A 23,997-nucleotide genomic window follows, 5' to 3' on the forward strand; every position below is an offset into this window, starting at 1 on the left:
TGTACTACCTCGTTTCTCTTCCAGACTTCAACTTTTGACAACTAGAGGCACGTTATGGCAACCTCGAGATGCAAGCTCATCCTATTCTAAGTCCTCATTTCACTCCTATCTTTATCGCTCGCATTTCCGTTTAAAGAAATTCCTCATATTACCTAAGTATTCGCCACGAGGGTGAATAGTCCTAACGAACATTTTTTTCGAACCCTAACTAACTTGTTCAAACGTATCTTAAGAGATTCTATTCCAACACGGTGTATCTTTGTCAATTATTCCGTATCGAAATACTCGTTTCACTTCTAGTTTTACAAGAAACCTTGGAGACCCGTTTAGACATGAGTACCGCGTACCACCCACAAACCGACGAACCGAGCAAACGAACGACTTACGTCTTGGAAAGACATGTCACAAACTCGTATTGTCACCTTTAGTAGATCACTCTTACAACAGTAGATACCACTCGTGTGTTCACACGCACTTTCCGAAACCCTATATGACCGCTAATGTCATACCCCTGTTCATTTAACCAAAGCATCAACCACCGAAATCTGAACTCCATCAAGAAACAACAATTTAGATCGTTCAAGTCCGAGAAGGGCTCAAGACGGCCCGTGGTCGCCAAAGGAGTTATACCAATGTTAGATGAAAACCTCACAAATCCCAGTGTGTAGCCGCGTAATATTGAGAAACCGCACCTTGGAAAGGTAAAATCCATTTTAGGAAATCGAGAAAGGCTATAGCCGCAATATTGAACCTTTTGAAACCTTGGGGCGTATTGGAACCGCTTCCTATCGTTTAGAACTTCCGACTCAATTAAGTTTCCGTTTACCCTACATTTCGTGTAACAAACTTAGAAACGTGTCCTGCGGAACAGGAACGTGCAATCCTTTTAGATGCACCAACTATTGATGACAAACTCCTCCTCATAGGAAAAACCGGCTGAACTTGTGGATCGTAAAACCAAGCCCTAATACAACGTAACACCCCGACTATCCGGATTCGTGGAATGTCTAAGAAAGTACCTTCAATCATTCGTAGAGTTACCACACTAGGTCCCGAGTAAGAGATACCGATTATTACTTCCAACTAAATTTCGGGACGAAATTTCTTTTGAGGTGTGGATAATGTAACATCCCGCATTTTTCCGTTAAATTATTTTAACGCCCGTTTTTTTTTTAAATAATACCTTTCGTTATTTAAATTCGTAGTTTCCGTTGACTAACGTTCATAATAATTCCGTCATTTAATTATAACACCTCTCGTTAACTTGCGTTTTAAAAATATTCGATCGGTTAAATCCCGCACCCGCTTCTAAACTCGAGGGACTAAAATTGACACGGGGCAAACTAGTTGACTAGGTCAACTAGTCCACCCCAATCACCACCATTCAATCACCTCCATCTCTCTCTCTTTCTCTCTAGCAAGAACACACACACAAACACCCAATTCAATCATTCATCATCTAAATCCGATCTAGGAGGCTTACAACAAAACAAATTACATATTTGGAATCCTCTCTTCATCCTCTACAATTTGATACCAACTTCATCTCGTTTGGGTAACATTTCTAAAACTCTAGATTTCTCTAAATTCGTGTTTTTGACTTGAAATGTTGTTGATTAGTGTCTATGGCTCATTGTGATGTCGAGTATGTAATTTGTATGCTCGATTCGTTGTTTTTGGTGTAACTAGTTCAATATGAAAATTACTTGCTAAATCCTTGATTTTGGATGATCAAATGTTGTTAGATTGTTAAAGTGCATGTTTTAAAAGTGTTACTAGTATCATTAGCTTCGTTTTGATGTATAGGTTGATTAAGGAAACTCCAAGAACATGATTAATAATTTTGTGAACTTGGATTAGGGTTTGATGAGCTTTACATGAACTTTTGATGCGTCAAATGCTATGAGATATTGTTGTTAAGTGTTTTGTTGCAATGTGTGTTTGATTACCTTCGAAACGGCATAACATACATGTAAATTGGTTGCCCGAATCATAAAATGCGTTTTTGGAACTTGAACTTTGATTATGAATGTTTAATTACGGTTTTTGGTTGTTGTAAGTGGAAGTTTGATTGATGAAATGTGCTTAGTTGCATTCTACGTCAAAAGAGCTTTCCAACGATATAAGGTGCGAGTCCTAAGTGTTAGCGGTTTGTGTTTTATGCACAAAAAGGTTTTGGATTGAGACTTGAACATTTGGGACTGGCCAGGCACCAGCACCCGGCCTTTGCCGCGGCGCGGCCCTTTCATGTCGCGGCGCGACATATAAGGGGGTCAGGTTCTGACCTCCATGTCCAAAATACGAAAAATGTTTGGCATACTACGGACCTCCGATTCACATGAGACTTGTTCTAACATGCTTATATATGAATAAAAACCTCAGAAAAATAGTTCGGAACCCGACCCGAACGTGTTGACTTTCGTTGACTTTGACCGACCAAAGTTTGACTTTTAATCAAACTTAACCAAATATTTGTGCAATCGTTCTAACATGTTTTTATACTTGTACCTTGCATGAAACATGACAATTTGATTCACATGCTATTATGATCGAGTCTTAACGAGCCATAGGACTAATTGAACATCTTTGACCTATCGTGTTTACCGTTATTGATACAACCTATATGTTTAGGTCAAGACTAGCTTTGTCTTTGCACGCGTCTACTTGTTGAAGTACTTTATTAACTCTTGCACTCAAGGTGAGATCATAGTCCCACTTTTACTCTTTTTGAACTTATATTGGGATGAGAAAACATAAACGATTCTTTTGAACTAAGTGAACACAAGAACGGGAAAACAAACATTCTACATACGAGTTTAGAACAAAAATCCTCAATTCGATTATCATTAGTTACACTTGCCGGGTGTAAGCGAGAACTTATGTTATATGGCCATATGGGTTGACAACCCTCATCTTTGACGGTTCGCTACCGTCTACGGATGAAATATATTTTCGAGAATCAGTGTTTGTTCTAGCACTAAGTAATGGGGTATACAATGGAAGGAATGTTAAGCTTTGATAATTGGGTGCTCGTGAAACAAACTTTTGGAATGTATTACTATTATTTCATTGATGCAAATCTTGTGGTTCACTTGTACTTACTTACTTAAACCTATGATTTCACCAACGTTTTCGTTGACAGATTTCTATGTTTTTCTCAGGTCTTGCACGATATGTGAAACATGCTTCCGCTTACTATTTGATACTTGCATCCGATGTCGAGTATACATGCATTTCATGGAGCGTCTTTTGACTTTACTTTAAACCGTGTCGCCTAGATTTCAATCGTACTTATAACGTTGTAACTTAACTTTTGGTTGAACAATTCTTGTATACTTTGAAACAATCTTTATTTTGAAATGAAGGCGACATATTTTGGTCAAACGTTATCTTAAAGACTTATAATCAGGTAATGGGACCCACGTAGCCGACGCCGTCACTTGACGATTTGTCGGGGTCGCTACATCTCAACAATACAAATTTTGCTTATCGTGTCGGAAACATATAAAGATTAAGGTTTAAATTTGGTCGGAAATTTCCGGGTCGTTACAGTACCCACCCGTTAAAGAAATTTCGTCCCCGAAATTTGGTAGAGGTTGTCATAAATAACAACAGGAATGTTTTCATGACGACTATGAGGTAATAATGGAGTTTTATCATCATTGAGTAATGTAGATAAAACGATTTGATTATATGAATCGTACGAGTGAAGTTATCACAAATGAGTGAAATGAGTAAATAGGGAATCGTTTTAACCGATGATGTGGTTAGGATTAATTTTCGGGATTTAAGGGATCTAAAGAAAATCTTACGTAATAAGATTTGGTTCTTCGGCGATTAAGATCTTCTGTGAGTTAATGCGGCAAATCAGTTTTGATTTCTTTGTCGGTTATTTTACTATAAAACTACCCCCTTCGTTTCCTTATTTCCATACCCCATATCTCCTACTCTCTCTCCTTAATTCCTACTTTAAGACACTTTCCAGTATGCTTCATCCCATTCTAATCCTTGATATACTTTTAATTTTTACATCTGTCATCCTTCTTTTTCATCTACCACCAGAAGAGTCTATTTACTTCTACTATACTCTTGCGTTAATAGTGTTTCTAGTTCTCCCGTGTCTCTATATTGCTATCGGTATTGATATACATGGTTTGTAAATCCTGGGTGGTTGTTGAGTTTGATATCTTCCCTTATACTTCAATGCTCTTGTTTCTGTTTTCTATAATCATTGTCATCCATAATTAATACCTTCTCCTTTTTGCTGCGATCTATACCCCTATTTTTATTTTGGGGCTTTGTCCCTTCGTTTCTTCTTCCCGTCCTTGAGTCAAGCGAGCAATGGTCCTGAATTCGTAGGTATGAGATTTGGAATGAATATAGCTAATGCTCTAAGAAAGAAAGGGTATTGGCACGATTTTGATTTATTAAATTACCAGAATACCCTGGAAAAAATAGAACTATCAAGACGATATGTTCCTAATACGTTTGGGGATTGGATAGAATGTAAAGCCGTGTAACATGGCACATGATGACGGTACTGAGAATCATCATGCTTCATTAGAAACTCAACATGTATTACTGTAATATAATGAAGTTGATCAAGTTTCATTATATTATACTAATTCATGCATCAGTTCCCAACACTGCTTTAGAACATTCCTACTTTACACTTGAAGGTTTTAGAACTTGGAACTAACACAGTTTCTTTTATGTTGTAACGCAGATGTTACGGAGAGATAAATGATCTCAGATAAGAATAGTTGTGAAAATATCTCTAGAAATATGGAGAATATGTATAACGGAAGATATGAAGATATCTTATAATATCTAAGATAAGATGATGATGAAGAATATCATCTGGAAAGGTTTAGAATAAGGAGTAGGGTTCTTACTAACGGTTTCAGCAGACACTGACTCGTTTGGATTCTTTGAAGTCAAACTTATTCTTTGTGATTTATCCACAGCTTCCTTCATACTTTACTCAATTCGTTTTCCAATTCCCAACCTTCTCTTTTTCTGAGCTTTACCAACATACTGTACTTTATCGTCAAACTTTTGACTGTTAAAGTCGTTTACAGTTTTTGCTGCTTCATCAGCATTTCAAGAATTATCTGTAGTTCAAGATGTTTTTCAAAGCTTCACATTTGGAGTATGAAATTCTTAGGGATAAACGTTGTAGGTATAACTGGAGAAGTTCTGCGAGATTTTCAAAATACTGATTGCGGATTTTTCCAAAGAGATAACGAGTTGCTGGTACATCTGCTGATGATGTTGTGAAATATAAAAGGTTCCCCGGTAACGACGGCGAAAGGACAAGGTATAAATATCGAGATTATAATAGGAGTAGTCTTACTGAGAAGTCGAAATGGAGCTGTGACAAAATTAGCTTCCTGGAAAGAAATTGTAGGGTTGTTTTTGCTAACAAATGGCAAAGGATTCAACACGATATGTGTTAAACTATGAATTTGGATTCGAAAGTTGTTCAGGTGCATAAATCTTTTCTTCCGTAGATGAAGTGCGGTTGGTTCATCTTTCCGATCGAGGTGTTTTTCAAGGATCATGAAAAGATTTGAACGCGGAATGGTAATTGTCGAGGTACAAATGAGGTTTAAGGTGAAATCAAGTGGCAAAATTGAAGATTAGTTTAGTTTCATATATTGTAATCAATATTTTAATTTATTTTACTTGTCCATAGTTAGCAGTCTATTAGTCGTGTTGTCCAATGGTCCAATAGTTCAACAGTTCAATATATAATTTAATATACATAGTTAATACATATCGTGACCCGTGTACCGGTCTCAGTGTCGATCACAACTCAAAGTATATATAATTTGGAATCCACCTCAACCCTGTATAGCCAGCTATAGAGTGTCTATGGTCGTTCCGAAATATATATATAGATGGGTCAATATGATAAGTCGAAACCTTGTATACGTGTCCCGTTATTTAAAGTGCGTAAATTAAATAAATATATATCATGACCCATTGCACAACGTGTTGTCTCAGAATTAATCCGACGTATTGTTGTACATGTGTCCCGACGGTATGTAAAGTGCGGAAATTAAATAACAATAAATAAAATTGCGAGAATGTAAATTGCAATAAATTAAATGTTAGCCGAGAACAGTTAGCTAGGAACAATTAGCGTAGATTCCTAACAATATTTCAATTTAGTTAATTCGTCTGTTTCTGACAAATTTTATTTTGTCCAATATTTTCGTCTTTATGCCACTTGTTGGATTCTGATAGGTCAAAATCCGAATATGAAATTTGAATGAAAATGGTTATTCTGGGGTGAGCGGATACGAATATCGGTGGTTGTAAGTAGGATAATAGATGACCGTTGTATCAGATTCGAAGAATGTACAGTGTAACTTATTAATGTGAAATCTAAATATTCCTCGAGTACTACCTACCCGTTAAAATATTTTTCATCATTAACAGTTTGTACGAAAGGATTTTTTTTTAATTACAATCTTTACGAAAATATACTTGCATATATAATTTCGTCAGATGTAATTATGGATTTAATGAGTCAAAAACTCATTTGATTTATCGTTAATACTAGATTACATAATCTCTAAAACTTTAGAAATTACATAATCACCATGTCGAACGAAGAAAAATGAGGTAGAATGATACGTAAAGCGAAAATAATCGATGTAGATCGATGTGTAGAACGAAGTTCATACTCGAAGTACAGATGGTGATATTGAGGCGTGTAATGTTGATATTCGAGGTACAGATTGTGATGTTGAGAGTTACAGCGCGGTTATGGTTTAGGGATGATAAGGGTACTGTCAACGTCAATGATGGTGGTACTGATTATGCTGCTGGTGTTGCTGCTGGTTTTCATAACCTTCGCTCCAGGTTCTCCAAAGTCGTCACATGAGCGCGTAGTTCGTTAACTTCTTCTGGTACTACGGGATGATTGACGGTTGAAGCGAGCGAATGGATAAAATTCGAAATATGGGATAGTATGTAATCGTGATGAGATACTCGGAAAAAGGGGAGAGAAAATGGTTTCTCGAACAGGTTCGCCGGTAAGCGCTTCAGGTTGAAAAGGGCAATTTGGTGGATGGAAGAGATCTTCGATGTGAGATGATTTTCGGATATCGAATAATATTCTGGCTGTATAGAATATCTATAATACCAAATATTTTGTAAACTACAGAGGAATTTACGGCATATGTCAGGCAATTCTACAGTAACAGATACGCTAAGATATGAGTTTTGTCTATACACTATCGATGCACTAAATGCAGTAAGACGTGTCTAGACTTAAGAATGATAAGTAGGAAATTTCCTAAGGATGATAAGCAGATGGTTTCCGACCAGATGTGATAAGCAAAACTTTTTGACATGTAAACATGGTCAAAGTCCAGACTCACTAATGTATCCTAACAACTACTAGTTAGACACACTAATGCAAGGCTTGGTTCGCTAAGACCAACGCTATGATACCACATGAGACGACCCGACCCAATCCATAGGGACGAATACAATAACATATGATAACATCGCGAGGTGCTTGACCTCTATATGAAATATTTTACAAACGTTGCATTTATTCTTAAAAAGCAATCAAATAATACAACGGTTGTAGACAGGTTCGCCTAACATTTCATAATAATCAAATGACCTAATCTGCCATTTACTTAATAATAATCTCTAATGAACTTCAATGACTTGAATGCAACATCTTTTGAATCATAGCTTAAATGGTCGCAAGTAATATCCTTAATTTGAGCCAATGCACAGCAGAAGACTTAATTCAAACCTGAGAATAACATGCTTTAAAACGTCAACATAAAGTGGGTGAAATATATAGGTTTGATGCTAGCAGCGTTATAACAATGGAACACAAGATTTCATATTTCATAAGCATTTTAATAAAAATATTCTAAGTTGTTGAGCACTTGGTAACCATACTTAACATTTAATCAACGTCGCATATTCCCTTTATTATGAAATCTCCCTACACTGTACCAAGTGTAGTAACGAAACGAAGTACTGTGCAACCGTTAAATACTGGTCGTCCAGTCCGGTTGGGGTTGTCAGGCCCGATAGATCTATCAACAGGATTGGCGTTTACAATACCCATGTAAATTGTAGTTACCAAGATACAGGAAAATATGCCAGTGGTACAACTCAACGTAGAATATATATATATTTTTAGTCACTTGTGTCCATAACGTAAATCATAAAATGCATGTATTCTCATCCCAAAATATTTGGAGTTTAAAAGGGGACTATATACTCACCTAATGTATTTTGTAATAAATATACATATAACATCATTGAACACGTAAAAGTTTGGCCTTCGATTCACGAACCTATATCATTTATATATTTATTAATACATATAATTGTAATTGAACCAATAATTATATTATTATTATTAACGATAATTTTTATATTAATAGCTTATATACTTTATTATATACTCATTTTGTATATTTAAGTAAAGTGTTTATATATTTAAGTTATAGTTATTATAAATATTTTTATTTACTTAATCTTTTGTTTACAACATATTAGTTATAGTAATACTAGAGTAATATAAAAAAAAATGATAATAGTTATACTATTTAATATTACTAATTAAAATATTAATGGTTATGACTTATTAAAGATAAAAAAATAATGTTAATAATAATTATAATAATAATTATAATAATATATTTATATTAATAAAAATGGTTTTAACATTTTTTAAAGTAATGATAATAATAATATTTATAAAAATAACGATAATTTATATCATTTTTATAATGATATTAATAAATACAATAATATTAATATTACCTACCAATATTTAAGTATAATAGTAATAATAATAATAATAATAATAATAATAATAATAATAATAATAATAATAATAATAATAATAATAATAATAATAATAATAATAATAATAGCAATAATAATACTAATACTAATAATAATTTTAATACTTATAAATATAAATGTGGTAGTAATTATAATCATAAAGCTAATAAGAATAATAATAATAATAGTCATTATAATCATAATAACAAGAATAATAATAATAATAATAATAATAATAATAATAATAATAATAATAATAATAATAATAATAATAATAATAATAATAATAATAATAATAATAATAATAATAATAATAATAATAATAATAATAATAATAATAATAATAATAATAATAATAATAATAATGATGATGATTTAGGTGACAACCTTTGAAGAAAAGGAGTTCCAAAAAGAATACACCACTGCACGGACTCGAACCCACATCCTCTCGCTCACGCATAAACACTCCTTACCACTCGACTACATCTGTTTTTTCTGAATTATATCAAACCCAAGTTATATTTAACTTGTTTTATTTTTCTGTTTAATTTCCATCTTCATCTTCAACGAGCAACTGACCAAGGATCGATCTTAGTTAACGACGAATTATATAATTAGTTTTAGGGTCGTAAACTGATACAGAAACGATTAATGTCTAACCAAATCGATTAACACAACAAAGAAATAAAAAAAAATAAAAAAAAGGCCTACTACAGTAGCGATTGCATCAAAAAAAATTGGCTTTTTATTTTTAACACATTTTGAACAAAGTTTATAAAACGAATTGTGTTCCTAAACACTTCTAAAATCTTTTCAAACCATCAATTTAACTGGAATCGTCAAAACACGTTTGAATTTTGATGAAGAACAACTGTTGACTTTTTATTTCAAAACTTTGACTCTTCGAATTCGAATTACTTAAGCAAAATTGGAAGATGAATGTTTGCAGGTAGTTCATAAACTTGATTCCTAATATGACTGCAGTTATAGATTTTGGATTGGGGTTTTGAATTCGAATTTTTGGAAAAAGCTTCTACGAACAGAGAAGTGAAGAAAAAAAATAGATAAATAATAATAATGAAACTGAATTGCATTTTTCTTCCATTTGCAGCCGTGAATGTGTATGTAAATACACTTCTAAAATCTTTTCAAACCATCAATTTAACTGGAATCGTCAAAACACGTTTGAATTTTGATGAAGAACAACTGTTGACTTTTTATTTCAAAACTTTGACTCTTCGAATTCGAATTACTTAAGCAAAATTGGAAGATGAATGTTTGCAGGTAGTTCATAAACTTGATTCCTAATATGACTGCAGTTATAGATTTTGGATTGGGGTTTTGAATTCGAATTTTTGGAAAAAGCTTCTACGAACAGAGAAGTGAAGAAAAAAAATAGATAAATAATAATAATGAAACTGAATTGCATTTTTCTTCCATTTGCAGCCGTGAATGTGTATGTAAATACTCAGTTTATAGGCAATAAGATTCCATCCATTTAGATCCAAACAAAAAAAAATACAGTAGCTGAGGAATTTCTTGTCCCATTTTTGTTTGTATCTGATATTATATATTTTAATTATTATTAACAGAAAAAAAAAATTATCTTAATTTAATAATCTTATAGAAAATAATAATAATAATACTTATAATTCATTAAATAATAATAATTCTAATTATATTAATAATTATTATTATTATTTATAAAAGTATTAATAACAATAACAATAAGTTGTATTATAATATCATTTATTTTAACAAATTTAAAAAAAAATGTTGGTAATAATATTAATAATAATAATAATTAATATTTATACATTTTAATACAATACACATATAATTATCAATTATATATTGTAATCATATATTTATTATTGTTTTAAATATTAAGGGTTGTTACTTAGATTACATTTAATTGTTGACAAATCATATTCGAAAACATTGATAGTCAATATACTCTACATATTCGAATAAAAAGTTTTGATTATTTTGAGTTATCATGTAGTAGTTCAGTAGTATGTTTAATTTATTATCTTTAATTATTTACCTGTATAATCATTTATATAAACATTAAAGGTTCGTGAATCGTCGAGAATAATCAAAGGTTAATCAATTACATAAATATCGTTTTCAAAGTTGTCAAGTCTCAACAATACAAATTTTGCTTATCGTGTCGGAAACATATAAAGATTAAGGTTTAAATTTGGTCGGAAATTTCCGGGTCGTTACATATATACATATAACTGTTGATGTAGAAACATTGTGAGATTCAAAATACTGATTGCTGATTTCTGGTAATTAGTATGGCAATTCTCGTTACAAGATGCGGATGAGTATATGAATAGGTTTCAACAAAGTTAATGATTTTTTGGAAAGTCAAAGATCAATGAAGTTACTGGTAAGTTTACTGCTACTGCGGTGGAATATAAACGGTTTCGTGATAACGATGACGAAAGGCAAACTTATATATCGAGGTTATAATAAGGCTAATCCGAATGGAAGTCAAAATTGTCTTGTTGGAGCTGTGACAAAATCGACTAATTTGAAAAAGAATTGCAATATTATTTTCAGTAATAACAATGTCAAAGGAGCTAGCACAGATACGTGTTAAACGTTTACTCAGGTTCTGAGTGTTTTCAGGTACATAACTATATGCATCAATCTTTTCTTTCGTAGATAAATTGCGGTTGCTTCATTCTCTTCATTGAGGTGTTTTCAAGAATTATGAAAGGTTTGAACGCAGATTGTAATCGTCAAGATACATATGAGGTTTAAGATGAAATCAAGTGGCAAACTAGAAGAAATGTTTAGTTTTATATGTTATAATCAATATTTTAATTCATTTTAATTGTCCAATATTATTAGTCCACAGTTAATAGTCCAATAATTCATATATAGTTTAATATATAATATTCGAATTATTTAATTCGTATTGTGACCCGTGTACATGTCTCAGACTCGATCACAACTCAAAGTATATATATTATTGTAGAATCAACCTCAACCCTGTATAGCTAACTCGGTCATTACTGCATATAGAGTGTCTATGGTTATTCCAAATAATATATATAGATGCATCGATATGATATGTCAAAACCTTGTATACGTGTCCCGATATTTAAAGTGCGTAAAATAAATAACAGAAATTAAATGATGATAAATAAAACTGCGAGAATATAAATGGCGATTAATAAATTGCGATAAATAAAATGTAATCAGTTAGCTAGGATCAGTTAGCGTGAATTCTTAACAAAATTCTTCTCATAGTTAATTTATTTGTTTCTAACAAATTTTATTTTGTCTAATGTTTTCTTCATTATGCCACTTGTTGGATTCCGATAAGTCAAAACCCAATTATGAAGTTGAATGAAAATGGTCATTATGTGGTGAACGGATACGTATATCGGTGGATGTAAATAGGATCGTAAATGACCATTGAATCAGATTCGAAGAATGTACAGTGTAATTTATTAATGTGAAATCTTAAATATTCCTCGGGTATTACCTACCCGTTAAAATATTTTCATCATTAACAGTTTGTACAAAATAATTTTTAATTACAATCTTTATGAAAACATATATACATATATATTTTCTTCAGATGTAATCATGGATTTATGAGTTAATATGATATTAGACTCATTTGATGTACCGTTAGAATAAGAATATATATATAATCTCTAAAACATTGGAGATTACATAATCACAATGTCGAACGAAGATAGTTAATGTAGAACGATTCGTTAGAACGATGATTATACTCAAGGTACAGAATGAGATGTTGAGGCATTGATTGTTGATGATACTGGTGCTGTTGTTGATGGTACTGTTGGTACCGGTGATGTTGCTGAAGCTGGTAAATTTCGTACCATATTCTCCAAATTTATTTCTCGAGCGTGAAGTTCGTTGACTTCTTCTATTATTCTGGGATGATTGTCGGTCGAAACGAGCAGATGAATAAGGTTTAGAATTGTGGATAGAATATAATCATGACGGGATACTCTGGAAATGAGAGAGAAGATGGTGATTCGGATAGGTTCGTCAGTAAGTGCTTCAGGTTCGTCACCAAGAGATGAATTTGGTTGGTGGGTGGAAAGGACCGCCTTCTTCTCGACTCCATCGGTTAAGTCGATTACGAACACATCGGATGAATTAGGGATGGCTGATTGGTTATTTCATTCTGGTGACGCTGCTTCCGGAGCTTAGGTGAACATCCATGTTGGAATAGCTGTCGGTTTCCAAAGAACTTGAACTAGTGACGAGTTTCATCTTGCACAGTCAGATAAAGTATATTCGGTAGGAAATAGATTATAGGATTTAGTTTGGTACTCTTCAATACATAACTTACATATGTATATATAATACTAAAATCCCATAAGTTACGGAGGAATCTACGGAAGCTGTCAGGCAAAGGTAACAATAACAGATACGCTAAGATATGAATTTATCTATACATTGTCTATGCAATAGAGGCAGTAAGACGTGTCTAGACTTTAAGGATGATAAGCGGGTAATTTTTGACATGAAATGAAAAGCAAAACTTTTGACATACAGACACGGTCGAAGTCCAGACCCACTAATGCATCTAAACAACTATCAATTAGACACACTAATGCAAGACCTGGTTCGCTAAGACCACCGCTCTGATACCACATGTCATACCCCGTCCTAATCCATCTGGACGAAGTCACCAACATCTGGTCCCATTGCGATGATCGACTCTAAGTAATGTCTTTAAAATGAGCAAATGCACAGCGGAAGATTTCTTTCATACCTGAGAATAAACATTCTTTCAAGTGTCAACCAAAAGATTGGTGAGTTCATAGGTTTATTATAAAACAATAAAATTCATCATTTTGATAGACCACAAGATTTAAATGTTGCATTGTACAAATGGGCCCGAATCCTATACCCACCTGTAATGTACATGCGATATCTTTTAAATATAGTACACCTTTCTCGTGTATGAAATCATCTTTCATAAATCTTAGTAACCGTACACATATCTCGTGCACAAAAATAACATACACATAATCGGTGTATAAAATCATTCTCTCGATATATAACATTCACTTTTCATTGTTTTCATAGCTTGGCTTGGTAACCAACCTTAACATATAATGCGCATAATAATATCCCCAAAACAGAACATCTCGTGTGTATAATAATCATATAAACTTTGAAGTACTAAACACCACGCCCACTAGCCCTTACGTCTAGTGAACATTCTGGGTGGGGGTGTTAAACCCGGTAGCTACCTTTAAGATTCGCGTCAATTAGGTGTGCACTAATTCTCAAAATTAGTGATGTTCCCTAATTCTTAGGTTACCAAGCAATAATAATCAGGGGAAAAATATTCATATCAATTGTGGCAATTATCACGTCCACATAATTCAATGGTGGCAATTATCACGTCCACATAATTCATTCGAGGAATGTTTTACTTGTGTCTATCTCGTCAAACATTTATAAGAGCATTTCATGTATTCGCAGTTCAAAATGTATTTCAAAAGCATTTAATAAAGCAGTTGTAAAAGTAGCGCATGTATTCTCAGTCCCAAAAATATAAAGAGTAAAAGGGAATCAAATGAACTCACAATACGATATTTTGTAGTAAAAATATGCATACGACAGAACTGAACAATGCAAGGTTGACCTCGGATTCACGAACCTATATCAATTATGTATATTAACGCATATAATAACAACTAACAAGTTTATTAATAATTTACATATCATATTACTAAATAAGTTATTTTTATCCTATATACTCTTAAGTAGTAAATATTTATTTCTATAATACTTTTATTAATATTATTAGAGTAAATACTTATTAAAGTAGTTTAATAATATAATTTTTTTTATCAATTATCATAATATATATTAGAATATAAATTTATTTCAAGATTTATATGTGATAAGAATATATATATTTACATTATTAATATATTTTATATATAGCTTACATAATATCATTTTAACAATAAAAATTTAATAGTGTGTAATATTAATATATTTGTAATGTGTTTTTGTAAAATAAAATTTATTTGTAAAAATAACAATAATAGTGATAATAATGATGATAGTAATAATAATTAAAGTAATAATAAATAATACCTCACAAGAAAAGCTCAAAAAAATAAAAATAACTGCCCATGCCCGGGCTCGAACCCGCGACCTCCCGCTAACTCATCAACACCCATAACTATCAAGCTGCCTTTTACATTTCTATTTTAATCCCGTCCTAAACCCATTTAATCTGTTTTTATGTTTTCATCATTTTCTCCTCAAACCCAAATTAGCAGAGAACCAATTAACCATATCAACGTCATCATAACATTACAAGATCATTACCATTACTTAAATTAAACATCATCATCATAATATTAGTTTATCAGAAACCCCGTCATCTTTTATCATCATCATTTATCATTTAACGTCGTACCATCATCATCAATACTTAACATACCATCATCCTCCTTGAAAGGACCCGTTCATATACATTATAAACGATTCACAATAGTTGATTACATTGCAAGGTATTTAACCTCTATATGATACATTTTACAAACATTGCATTCGTTTTTAAAAGACAATCTTTCTTTACATCAAAAATTGACAGGCATGCATACCATTTCATAATATCCACTATCCAACTATAAATTGATTTAATAATAATCCTTGATGAACTCAATGACTCAAATGCAACGTTCTTCGAAATATGCTATGAAAGACTCCAAGTAATATCTTTAAAATGAGCAAATGCACAACGGAAGATTTCTTTAACACCTGAGAATAAACATGCTTTAAAGTGTCAACCAAAAGGTTGGTGAGTTCATTAGTTTATCATAATCATTTATTTCCATCATTTTAATAGACCACAAGAATTTCATTTCCAGTTCTCATAAATATACGTCCCATGCATAGAGACAAAAAATAATCATTCATATGGTGAACACCTGGTAACCGACATTAACTAGATACATATAAGAATATCCCCTATCATTCCGAGATCCTCCTTCGGACATGATATAATTTCGAAGTACTAAAGCATCCGGTACTTTGGATGGGGTTTGTTAGGCCCAATAGATCTATCTTTAGGATTCGCGTCAATTAGGGTGTCTGTTCCCTAATTCTTAGATTACCAGACTTTAATAAAAAGGGGCATATTCGATTTCGATAATTCAACCATAGAATGTAGTTTCAATTACTTGTGGCTATTTCGTCAAACATTTATAAAAGCGCATGTATTCTCAGTCCCAAAAATATAAAGGGTAAAAAGGCAAATGAAACTCACCATACTGTATTTCGTAGTAAAAATACATATAACGTCATTGAACAAGTGCAAGGTTGGCCTCGGATTCACGAACCTAAATTAATTATATATATTTATGTGTTGGTCAATATTTGTCTAAAAAATTAGGTCAAGTCATAGTGTACCACAATCCTAATGCTCGAGACTAATATGCAAAAGTCAACAAAAGTAAATTTGACTCAAAATAATTTCCAAAAATTTATACATGATTAATATATAGTTTAAATATCGTCGTTTTATATTTTTAAATATTTTTAAAAGATTTATTAGAGTAAATAATATAATTTATTTATTAATAAATAAAATTTTATATTATATTTATATAATAAAATATACTTTTATATATATTAAGTAATAAAATATATAGGGTTCATTTAATATTATAAAGATAATATGATACGTATTATTAAAGTAAGTTATTACAAGTAGTAAAATATGTTTGTATCAAATATTTATTTGATAAAATAATATCTATAATGATAGTAAGTAAAAGTTGTATTATTTTGTAATAATAATTATTATTATAAAAATATCAATATTTATAATTACTAAGATGACATTATGATAAAACGATAATTCTAATTATGATAACTTTAATATTTACGATAATTTTTAATATTATCTTTAAAATAATAATTCTATTTAAAATAATAATAATAATGATGATATTTTATAGTAATAATGACATTTCTATTAAAATGATAATTTTTGTTAAAATGATAGTTTTAATACTAACGATAATTTTAATAATAATAGTAATGATAAAAATAATAAGAACGATAATTTTATCTAAATCAATATCTTATAATATTTTAATTTCATCATGATACTCTTACCCATTATTTCATAATCGTTTCATTTAATACCTTTTAATCGTCTTTTATATCGTGTTCGTAATAATGATAATAATAGTAATCAAAATAATTAGGTGTTACAAATATTTGTTTTAATTACACTAATATTAATAATGATAGTTACTATAACATTATTAACGATAATACTAATAATTATCTTAATGATAATATAGTAATAATAATAATAACAATAACAATAACCATTTTTAAATAATGATATATATATTAATAATGATAATAATAATAATAATACCAATAATAATAATAATAATAATAATAATAATAATAATAATAATTGGATAATAATAATAATACTAATTATAACTTTAACGATAATAACGATAGTAATAATAAAAAAATAACAATTTTTAATGATAAATCCTTTTATTGATAAAGATAATAATAATAATAATAAGATAAAACTAGAACGACGATAATAATGACGATAATAATAATCATTTTTAATAATAATACAAAAATTCGATGGACTATAACTTCAAATCCGTTCAGCGAAATCATTCGATATCTAAATGAAAAGTTCTTAATTTTTCGCTAGCTTTCCAACGACATGCATATCTTATACCTTATCTCAGTCGCATATATAACTAATTCAGGATTCAACATAACCTAACTAAAGGCAATATCAAAAGTACAAACATGCATAATCCTATATACTCGAGCACTAGTCAGGGATACACTATTAGTATGTAAAAGTTAAATTATGAGTACTCACGTATCAATATTGAGATTCAATATTGCAGGAAAGGTACGTAGACGCAACAGAGATGATAAACACTATATTGACCTCACGAGCATACCCATGAACCATACCAATCACCTCCATAGCTATAACCCATAATTTCCTTAATCCAATCCCACTCGAAAAACAATTTCGAAATCACTCGGACAGCACTCTGACGTAATATTTTATGTATACTAATAATATCTTGAAATAATACGGAGTAAATATATATATGTAAATCGATTGAGAGAGTTTAGAGAAAAATATTTTCAAGTTTCTATGAAATAATGAAACCTATTGAATTCTATTTATAATAGATTTTTGAATTATTAAAGTATGAATTATTAAAGTGAATTATTAAAGTATGAATTATTAAAGTGAATTATTAAAGTTTGAATTATTAAAGTGAATTATTAAAGTATGAATTATTAAAGTGAATTATTAAAGTATGAATTATTAAAGTGAATTATTAAAGTTAAAGTTAAAGTAAAGTAAAAATAAAGTAAAGGTAAAGTTTAAGTATAGTAAAAGTATAAAACTATGTACGTATAATACGCGTATAAATATATATAATATTAATTTAAATCGTTATATATATTTAATAAAATAAAATATAAATATCGTTATCTTTATCATACTGGTTAAGTAATGAGTTGTCAAAAGTGGTTCTAGATATTTATAAAAGTTATATACGTTTTAATAATAAAGTTCTTTTTAAACTGAAAACGTTTTTGTACGTTTGAAACTAAATCAAATAAATATAATAATTTTGTTTTCCAAAACCAAATATATTTTTAAGAATCATTTGGTTTAAAGGTTAAAATAATAGAAATCGTTATATCATAAAATGTTTTAAAAAAGTAGAATCATATATATTCATAATAGGTTTCAAGTTTTTAAATTACAGTTTGTTGGTGAAGCATGGGATAAAGTTCAAAGGTTAAATAAACGTATGAAATTATCTTAATGAAAAATGTCGAGTTACTTAACTTGTCGATATCCAACATCTAAGTTATTTACACTTCACGTTCTTACTTATAAATCACTTTACCATTTTCCGAATGTTGTCAAAAAGAATAGATTTCTTAAATCACAGTGGACCTCATAACATAGACCCGTAATCATATCATAATGTATCTGATAAATCAACAATTTGATATTATCTTCTAATTCCATCGATAAACATATTGAAATAAATACGATCATGTAAAGTATTATACGTTTAATACTTTATTAATATTCTCAAGTTATAATATATATATATACATATATATATATATTTATTTATATATAACGGTTCGTGAATCGTCTGAATTTGTTCGAGGTTATAATGAATGCATGAACACAATTTAAAATTCTTGAGATTTAACTTAACCAACTTTGCTTATCGTGTCGGAATAATATAAAGATAAAGTTTAAATTTGATTGGAAATTTCCGGGTTGTCACAGTACCTACCCGTTAAAGAAATTTCGTCCCGAAATTTGAGTGGAAAGGTTGTGAATGATAATAAGTATGTTTTCATGATGCATACAGGCTGAAAATTAGAGTTTTATCATCAGCGAATAATTTGGATAAACAATCAATTTATATGAAGAGTACGAATGAAGCTAATATAGAAGAGTGGAATGAGTAAGTGTAGATTCATCTTATCATTTGACGTAGATATGATTGATTTCCAGATTTCAAGGGATTTGAAGAAAATCTTTGTAATAAGATTTGATTCTCCGGTAACAAAAGGAATTAGGATCCGCTTTAAATGCGATCATCCATTTTAATTGTTCTGTCGGAGATTTTCTTATAAATTCACCTCCTTCCTTTTCTTACAACTCACACATTCTGTTGATGCATTTTATGCAAGTCCCTAGACATCTACCCACATCTATTGCAGGTACAACAGTTTACAGGCCACCATGATCGTTCGTTATTATCCTATCCGTGTTTGTATGTGGTTACAGCAACTGCAGGAATGAGATGTGGATGTTTGACTATGTTAGACTTAGTCAGACGTCCAAGTGAAGCCTCACTCATACGGCTGACAGGCTCATACGCACGATTGATGCTGAGCTAAGTCACAATTATATCCTAAATGAGAAGACACGAGTGAGTGATCACCCGTACGGCTGATGAAGCCAACTCATATGTGTGATGGATGAATCATACGGGTGAGTCAACAGCAGGGGTATATAAAGTCTTATGTTCTTCATTTTTAGGTTAAGCCTCTCATTTTTTACACACACTCAGATCTGGTGAGCTCCTCCGATTCTCTCTCAACCCAAATCACCCAGGTGGTGAATAATAGCTCTAGGTGTTGATCTAATCACACTTGATTTAGTTGTGGTATGACTAAATTAATCACAAAAAGCTTAACCTATTCACTAGAGGGTTTGATTCACTTATTCCGTCATTGTGTGAGTTAAATCTGTTGATTTCTAAGTTCCTAGTCATGTTTCATCACCTTCTATTCTTTCCCCCTCAACTCATATTTTAAAGTATTCATCAATATGCTCCATCCAGTTCTGATTCTCGATATACTTATAACTTTCATATCGGTCATTCTTCTTTTTCATCTACTGCCAGAAGAATCTATTTACTTCTACTATACTCTTGGGTTTATAGTGTTTCTAGTTCTCCCGTGTCTTTATATTGCTATATGCATTGATATATATGGTTTATAATTTTTGGTTTGTCGTTGGGCTTTATATCTTCCCTTATATTTCAAAGTCTCTGTTTCTATTTTCTATAATCATTGTCATCCACAGTTAATGCTCTCTTTTATTTGCTGCAATTTATACCCCAATTTCTATTTCGGAGTTTTGTCCTTTCGTTTCTTCTTCTTGCGATTAAGCACCGCTTGTAATGGTCCAGAATTTACAAATATGATTTTCGGAATGAACATTGTTAATGTTCTAGGAATGAAATTGTGATGGCACGATCTTGACTTGTCAAATTACTAGAATGCCTTGGAAAAGGCCGAATCATCAAGAAATATTTTCTTGATATTTTAGAGGTTAAATAGAATACAAGAGTCGTATAACATGGCACATGATGATGTTATGATCTGTGAATCATCACGTTCCATTTAGAAACTCAGCATGAATTACTGTAATATAATCACGTTGATCAAGTGTCATTATATTATACTAACTCATGCTTTAGTTTCCAACACTACTTCAAAAACATTCATATTTTAAACTCAAAGGTTTACAGAGTATAGGAACTAAACAGTTTCCTTTTTGATGTAATACAGATAGCGCAAAGAGATAAATGATTCCAGATAAGAATAGTTATGGAAATATCTTTAGAAATATGGAGGATATTTATAATGAAAGATACGATGATATCTTAGAATTTCTAATATCAGAGGATGATGAAGAATATTGTCTGTAAGGGTTTAGTGTCAGGAGCAAGGTATTCGTTAATGACTTCAGCAGACACTGAATCATTTGGATTCTTTGAAGGTAGGTTCAGTCTTTGTGATTTGTCCTCAGCCTCCTTCATACTTTGCTCAACCCGTTTTCCAGTTTTAGAACTACTCTATTTTGAGCTTTGTTAATACACTAATCTTTATCATCAAACTTTTTACTGCTAAGGTCGTTTACAGTTTTTGTTGCTTCATCAGCATTTCGAGAACTAGTTCGCGGTTCAGAGTGTTTTTCAGAAACTTCACATTCGAAGTATGTAAGCCTTGGAAATAGACGTTATGTATAACTGTTGGCGTTAACATGTTGTGAGATTTCAAAATACTGATTGCTAACTCCCAATGATTCGTATGACAATTCTCGTTACAAGAGGCAGATGAGTAAATGATGAGGTTTCGATAAATATAAAGATTCTTCGAAATGCCCAAGATCAGTGAAGTTGTTGGTAAGTTTATTGCTAATGTGGTGGAATATGAAAGGTTCTCCGGTAACAAAAGGGTAATCACATATATCAAAATTATGATAAGGCTACTCCGAATGAAAAAATCGAAGTTGTCTTGCTGGAGCTGTGATATAATTTGCTACTTTGCAAAGGAATTGCAAGGTTATTTTTGCTAATAAATGCAAAAAGATCTGACACAGATATGTGTTGAATTATGACTTTGGTTTCGAGAGCTTTTTAAGTACATAACTGTGGGTAATATGTGGTTGGATCATCATCTCGATTGCTCATTATTTGAAGTGTCTTCAGAGATTTTCGAAGGGTTTGAACATAGATTGTAATCGTTGTATACATTTGATGTTCTAACACACTTTTGAAGTCAAAGTATAGCTTTGAAAGATGTAGGAATCTAAAAGTAATGGTACCGGTTATATCTCGAATTGAATTCTGAGATTTTAAAATCAGAATACTTAATTGGGTTTGAATGAGTATGGTTGTTTTGATTTCTATGAAAGAATGTATATTATTGTGAAAGTAGGAAGTATAATTGATAATTTGCTTAATCTGATTCGAAGAATGTAACATATTAATTGTGAATTTATATATATCTCTCGAGTATTACCTACCCGTTAAAAAATTTTCACAATTAATATTTTGTACATAAGAATTTTATTACAGTCTTTATGAAAATATATATGTATATATTCTCCTCAGATGTAACATATATTTTAATGAGTTAATACTAAATTAAACTCATTCGATTTACGGTTGGAACTAGAATTGAATAATTCCTTGAAGGTTTAGAGGTTACATAAGTATTTCTTCAATAATATTGAAATTATGAATCAATACTTCGTTATTTGTTGAGATGTGATGTTGGTTTTCGTTAAATTCTTGTGAACTTCGCAAAGTACGAATGATGTTATCTGAAAAGTTTCGGTTACATCAATGATGAAGTGTAAAATCAAATATATACTTGATTTATTAGGAATTGGAATTTGTTGAATTGAGACAGAGATTGTAGTTAACGATGGTTAAGTCGCGGGTGAGGGACGTACATTATTGCATATTTGTAATATGAATTAACTGAGTAGTTAAGATTCACACACAATAGCTTAGCACGGAAAGATTTATTTTTTATTTCAAAAAATATATATATATATATATAAAATATATATATAATTTCTTCAGAGGGAATGAGTTAATTCTTCATAACTTGTTGATATAATATACACGTTATTGATTCGTAATGATGTCCACAGTGATTCTTGAACTGACGGAGTTTGTGATGTTATAGGTGTTGTTGATTCTGATGTTGACTGTACTGACGATGCTGGTGACGTTGACGGTACTGTTGATGCTGTTGGTAAAACAAGTTTAACTTGTTAATCACACACCATTTTTGTCAGGGTTTCTACTCTTCCTTCTATCATTTTGGTCCGCTTAACTGATTTATGGTTAGGGCTAGATTAGATAATCTCTAAGACTTTAGAGATTATATAATCGCCGCGGAATGTTTCTCCAATGAAGTTATGAATTAATACTTCGTCAGTTATTGTTGTTGGTACTCCTTGGTATCTATGGTGCGTATGACGTTGATGCTCGTGGGACAGATTATGAAGTTGAGGTTTACAACGCGGTTGTGGTTGGAGGTGGTAATGGTACTGTTGGCGTTGATGATGGTGGTACTGGTTATACTACTGGTGCTGCTGCTGGTGTTTGTAATCTCTGCACCATATTCTCCAAAGCCACTACCCGAGCGCGAAGTTCGTTGACTTCTTCTATTATTCCAGGATGATTGTCGGTCGGAACGAGCGGATAAATAAAATCTAGAATTTGATGTAGTATATAATCGTGACGAGATACCCTGGAAATGAGAGAGAAAATGGTGTCTCGAACAGGTTCGCCGGTAAGTGCTTGAGGTTCTTCGCCAAGAGGGCAATGTGGTGGATGGAAAGGATCGCCTTCTTCTTGTTTCCAATGATTGAGGAGGCTACGAACCCATCCCCAATTCATCCAGAATAGGTGATGACTGATTGGTTGATCCATTCCGGTCACACTGCTTTCGGAGCTTGAGTGAGATTCCATTTCAGAATTCGAGTGACTTGAACTGATGACAAATTCCATTTCGTACGATTAGATAAAGGATTTTCGATATAAAAATGATTTTTCGGCTATCGGGTGGTATTCTATTTACATAGGATAACTATATATAGAGATCAAAAGATTTCATAGATTACGGAGGAATTTGCGGGGTATGTCAGGTAAAGTTTAAAGTAACAGATACGATAAGATATGAGTTAGCAGATACGCTAAGATATGAAGTTTGTCTATACACTACTCATGCAATTAATGTAGCAAGACGTGTCTAGACTAATAATGATAAGCA

Source organism: Rutidosis leptorrhynchoides, chromosome 4, assembly GCF_046630445.1.
Source record: "Rutidosis leptorrhynchoides isolate AG116_Rl617_1_P2 chromosome 4, CSIRO_AGI_Rlap_v1, whole genome shotgun sequence".
NCBI classification, from domain to species: domain Eukaryota; kingdom Viridiplantae; phylum Streptophyta; class Magnoliopsida; order Asterales; family Asteraceae; genus Rutidosis; species Rutidosis leptorrhynchoides.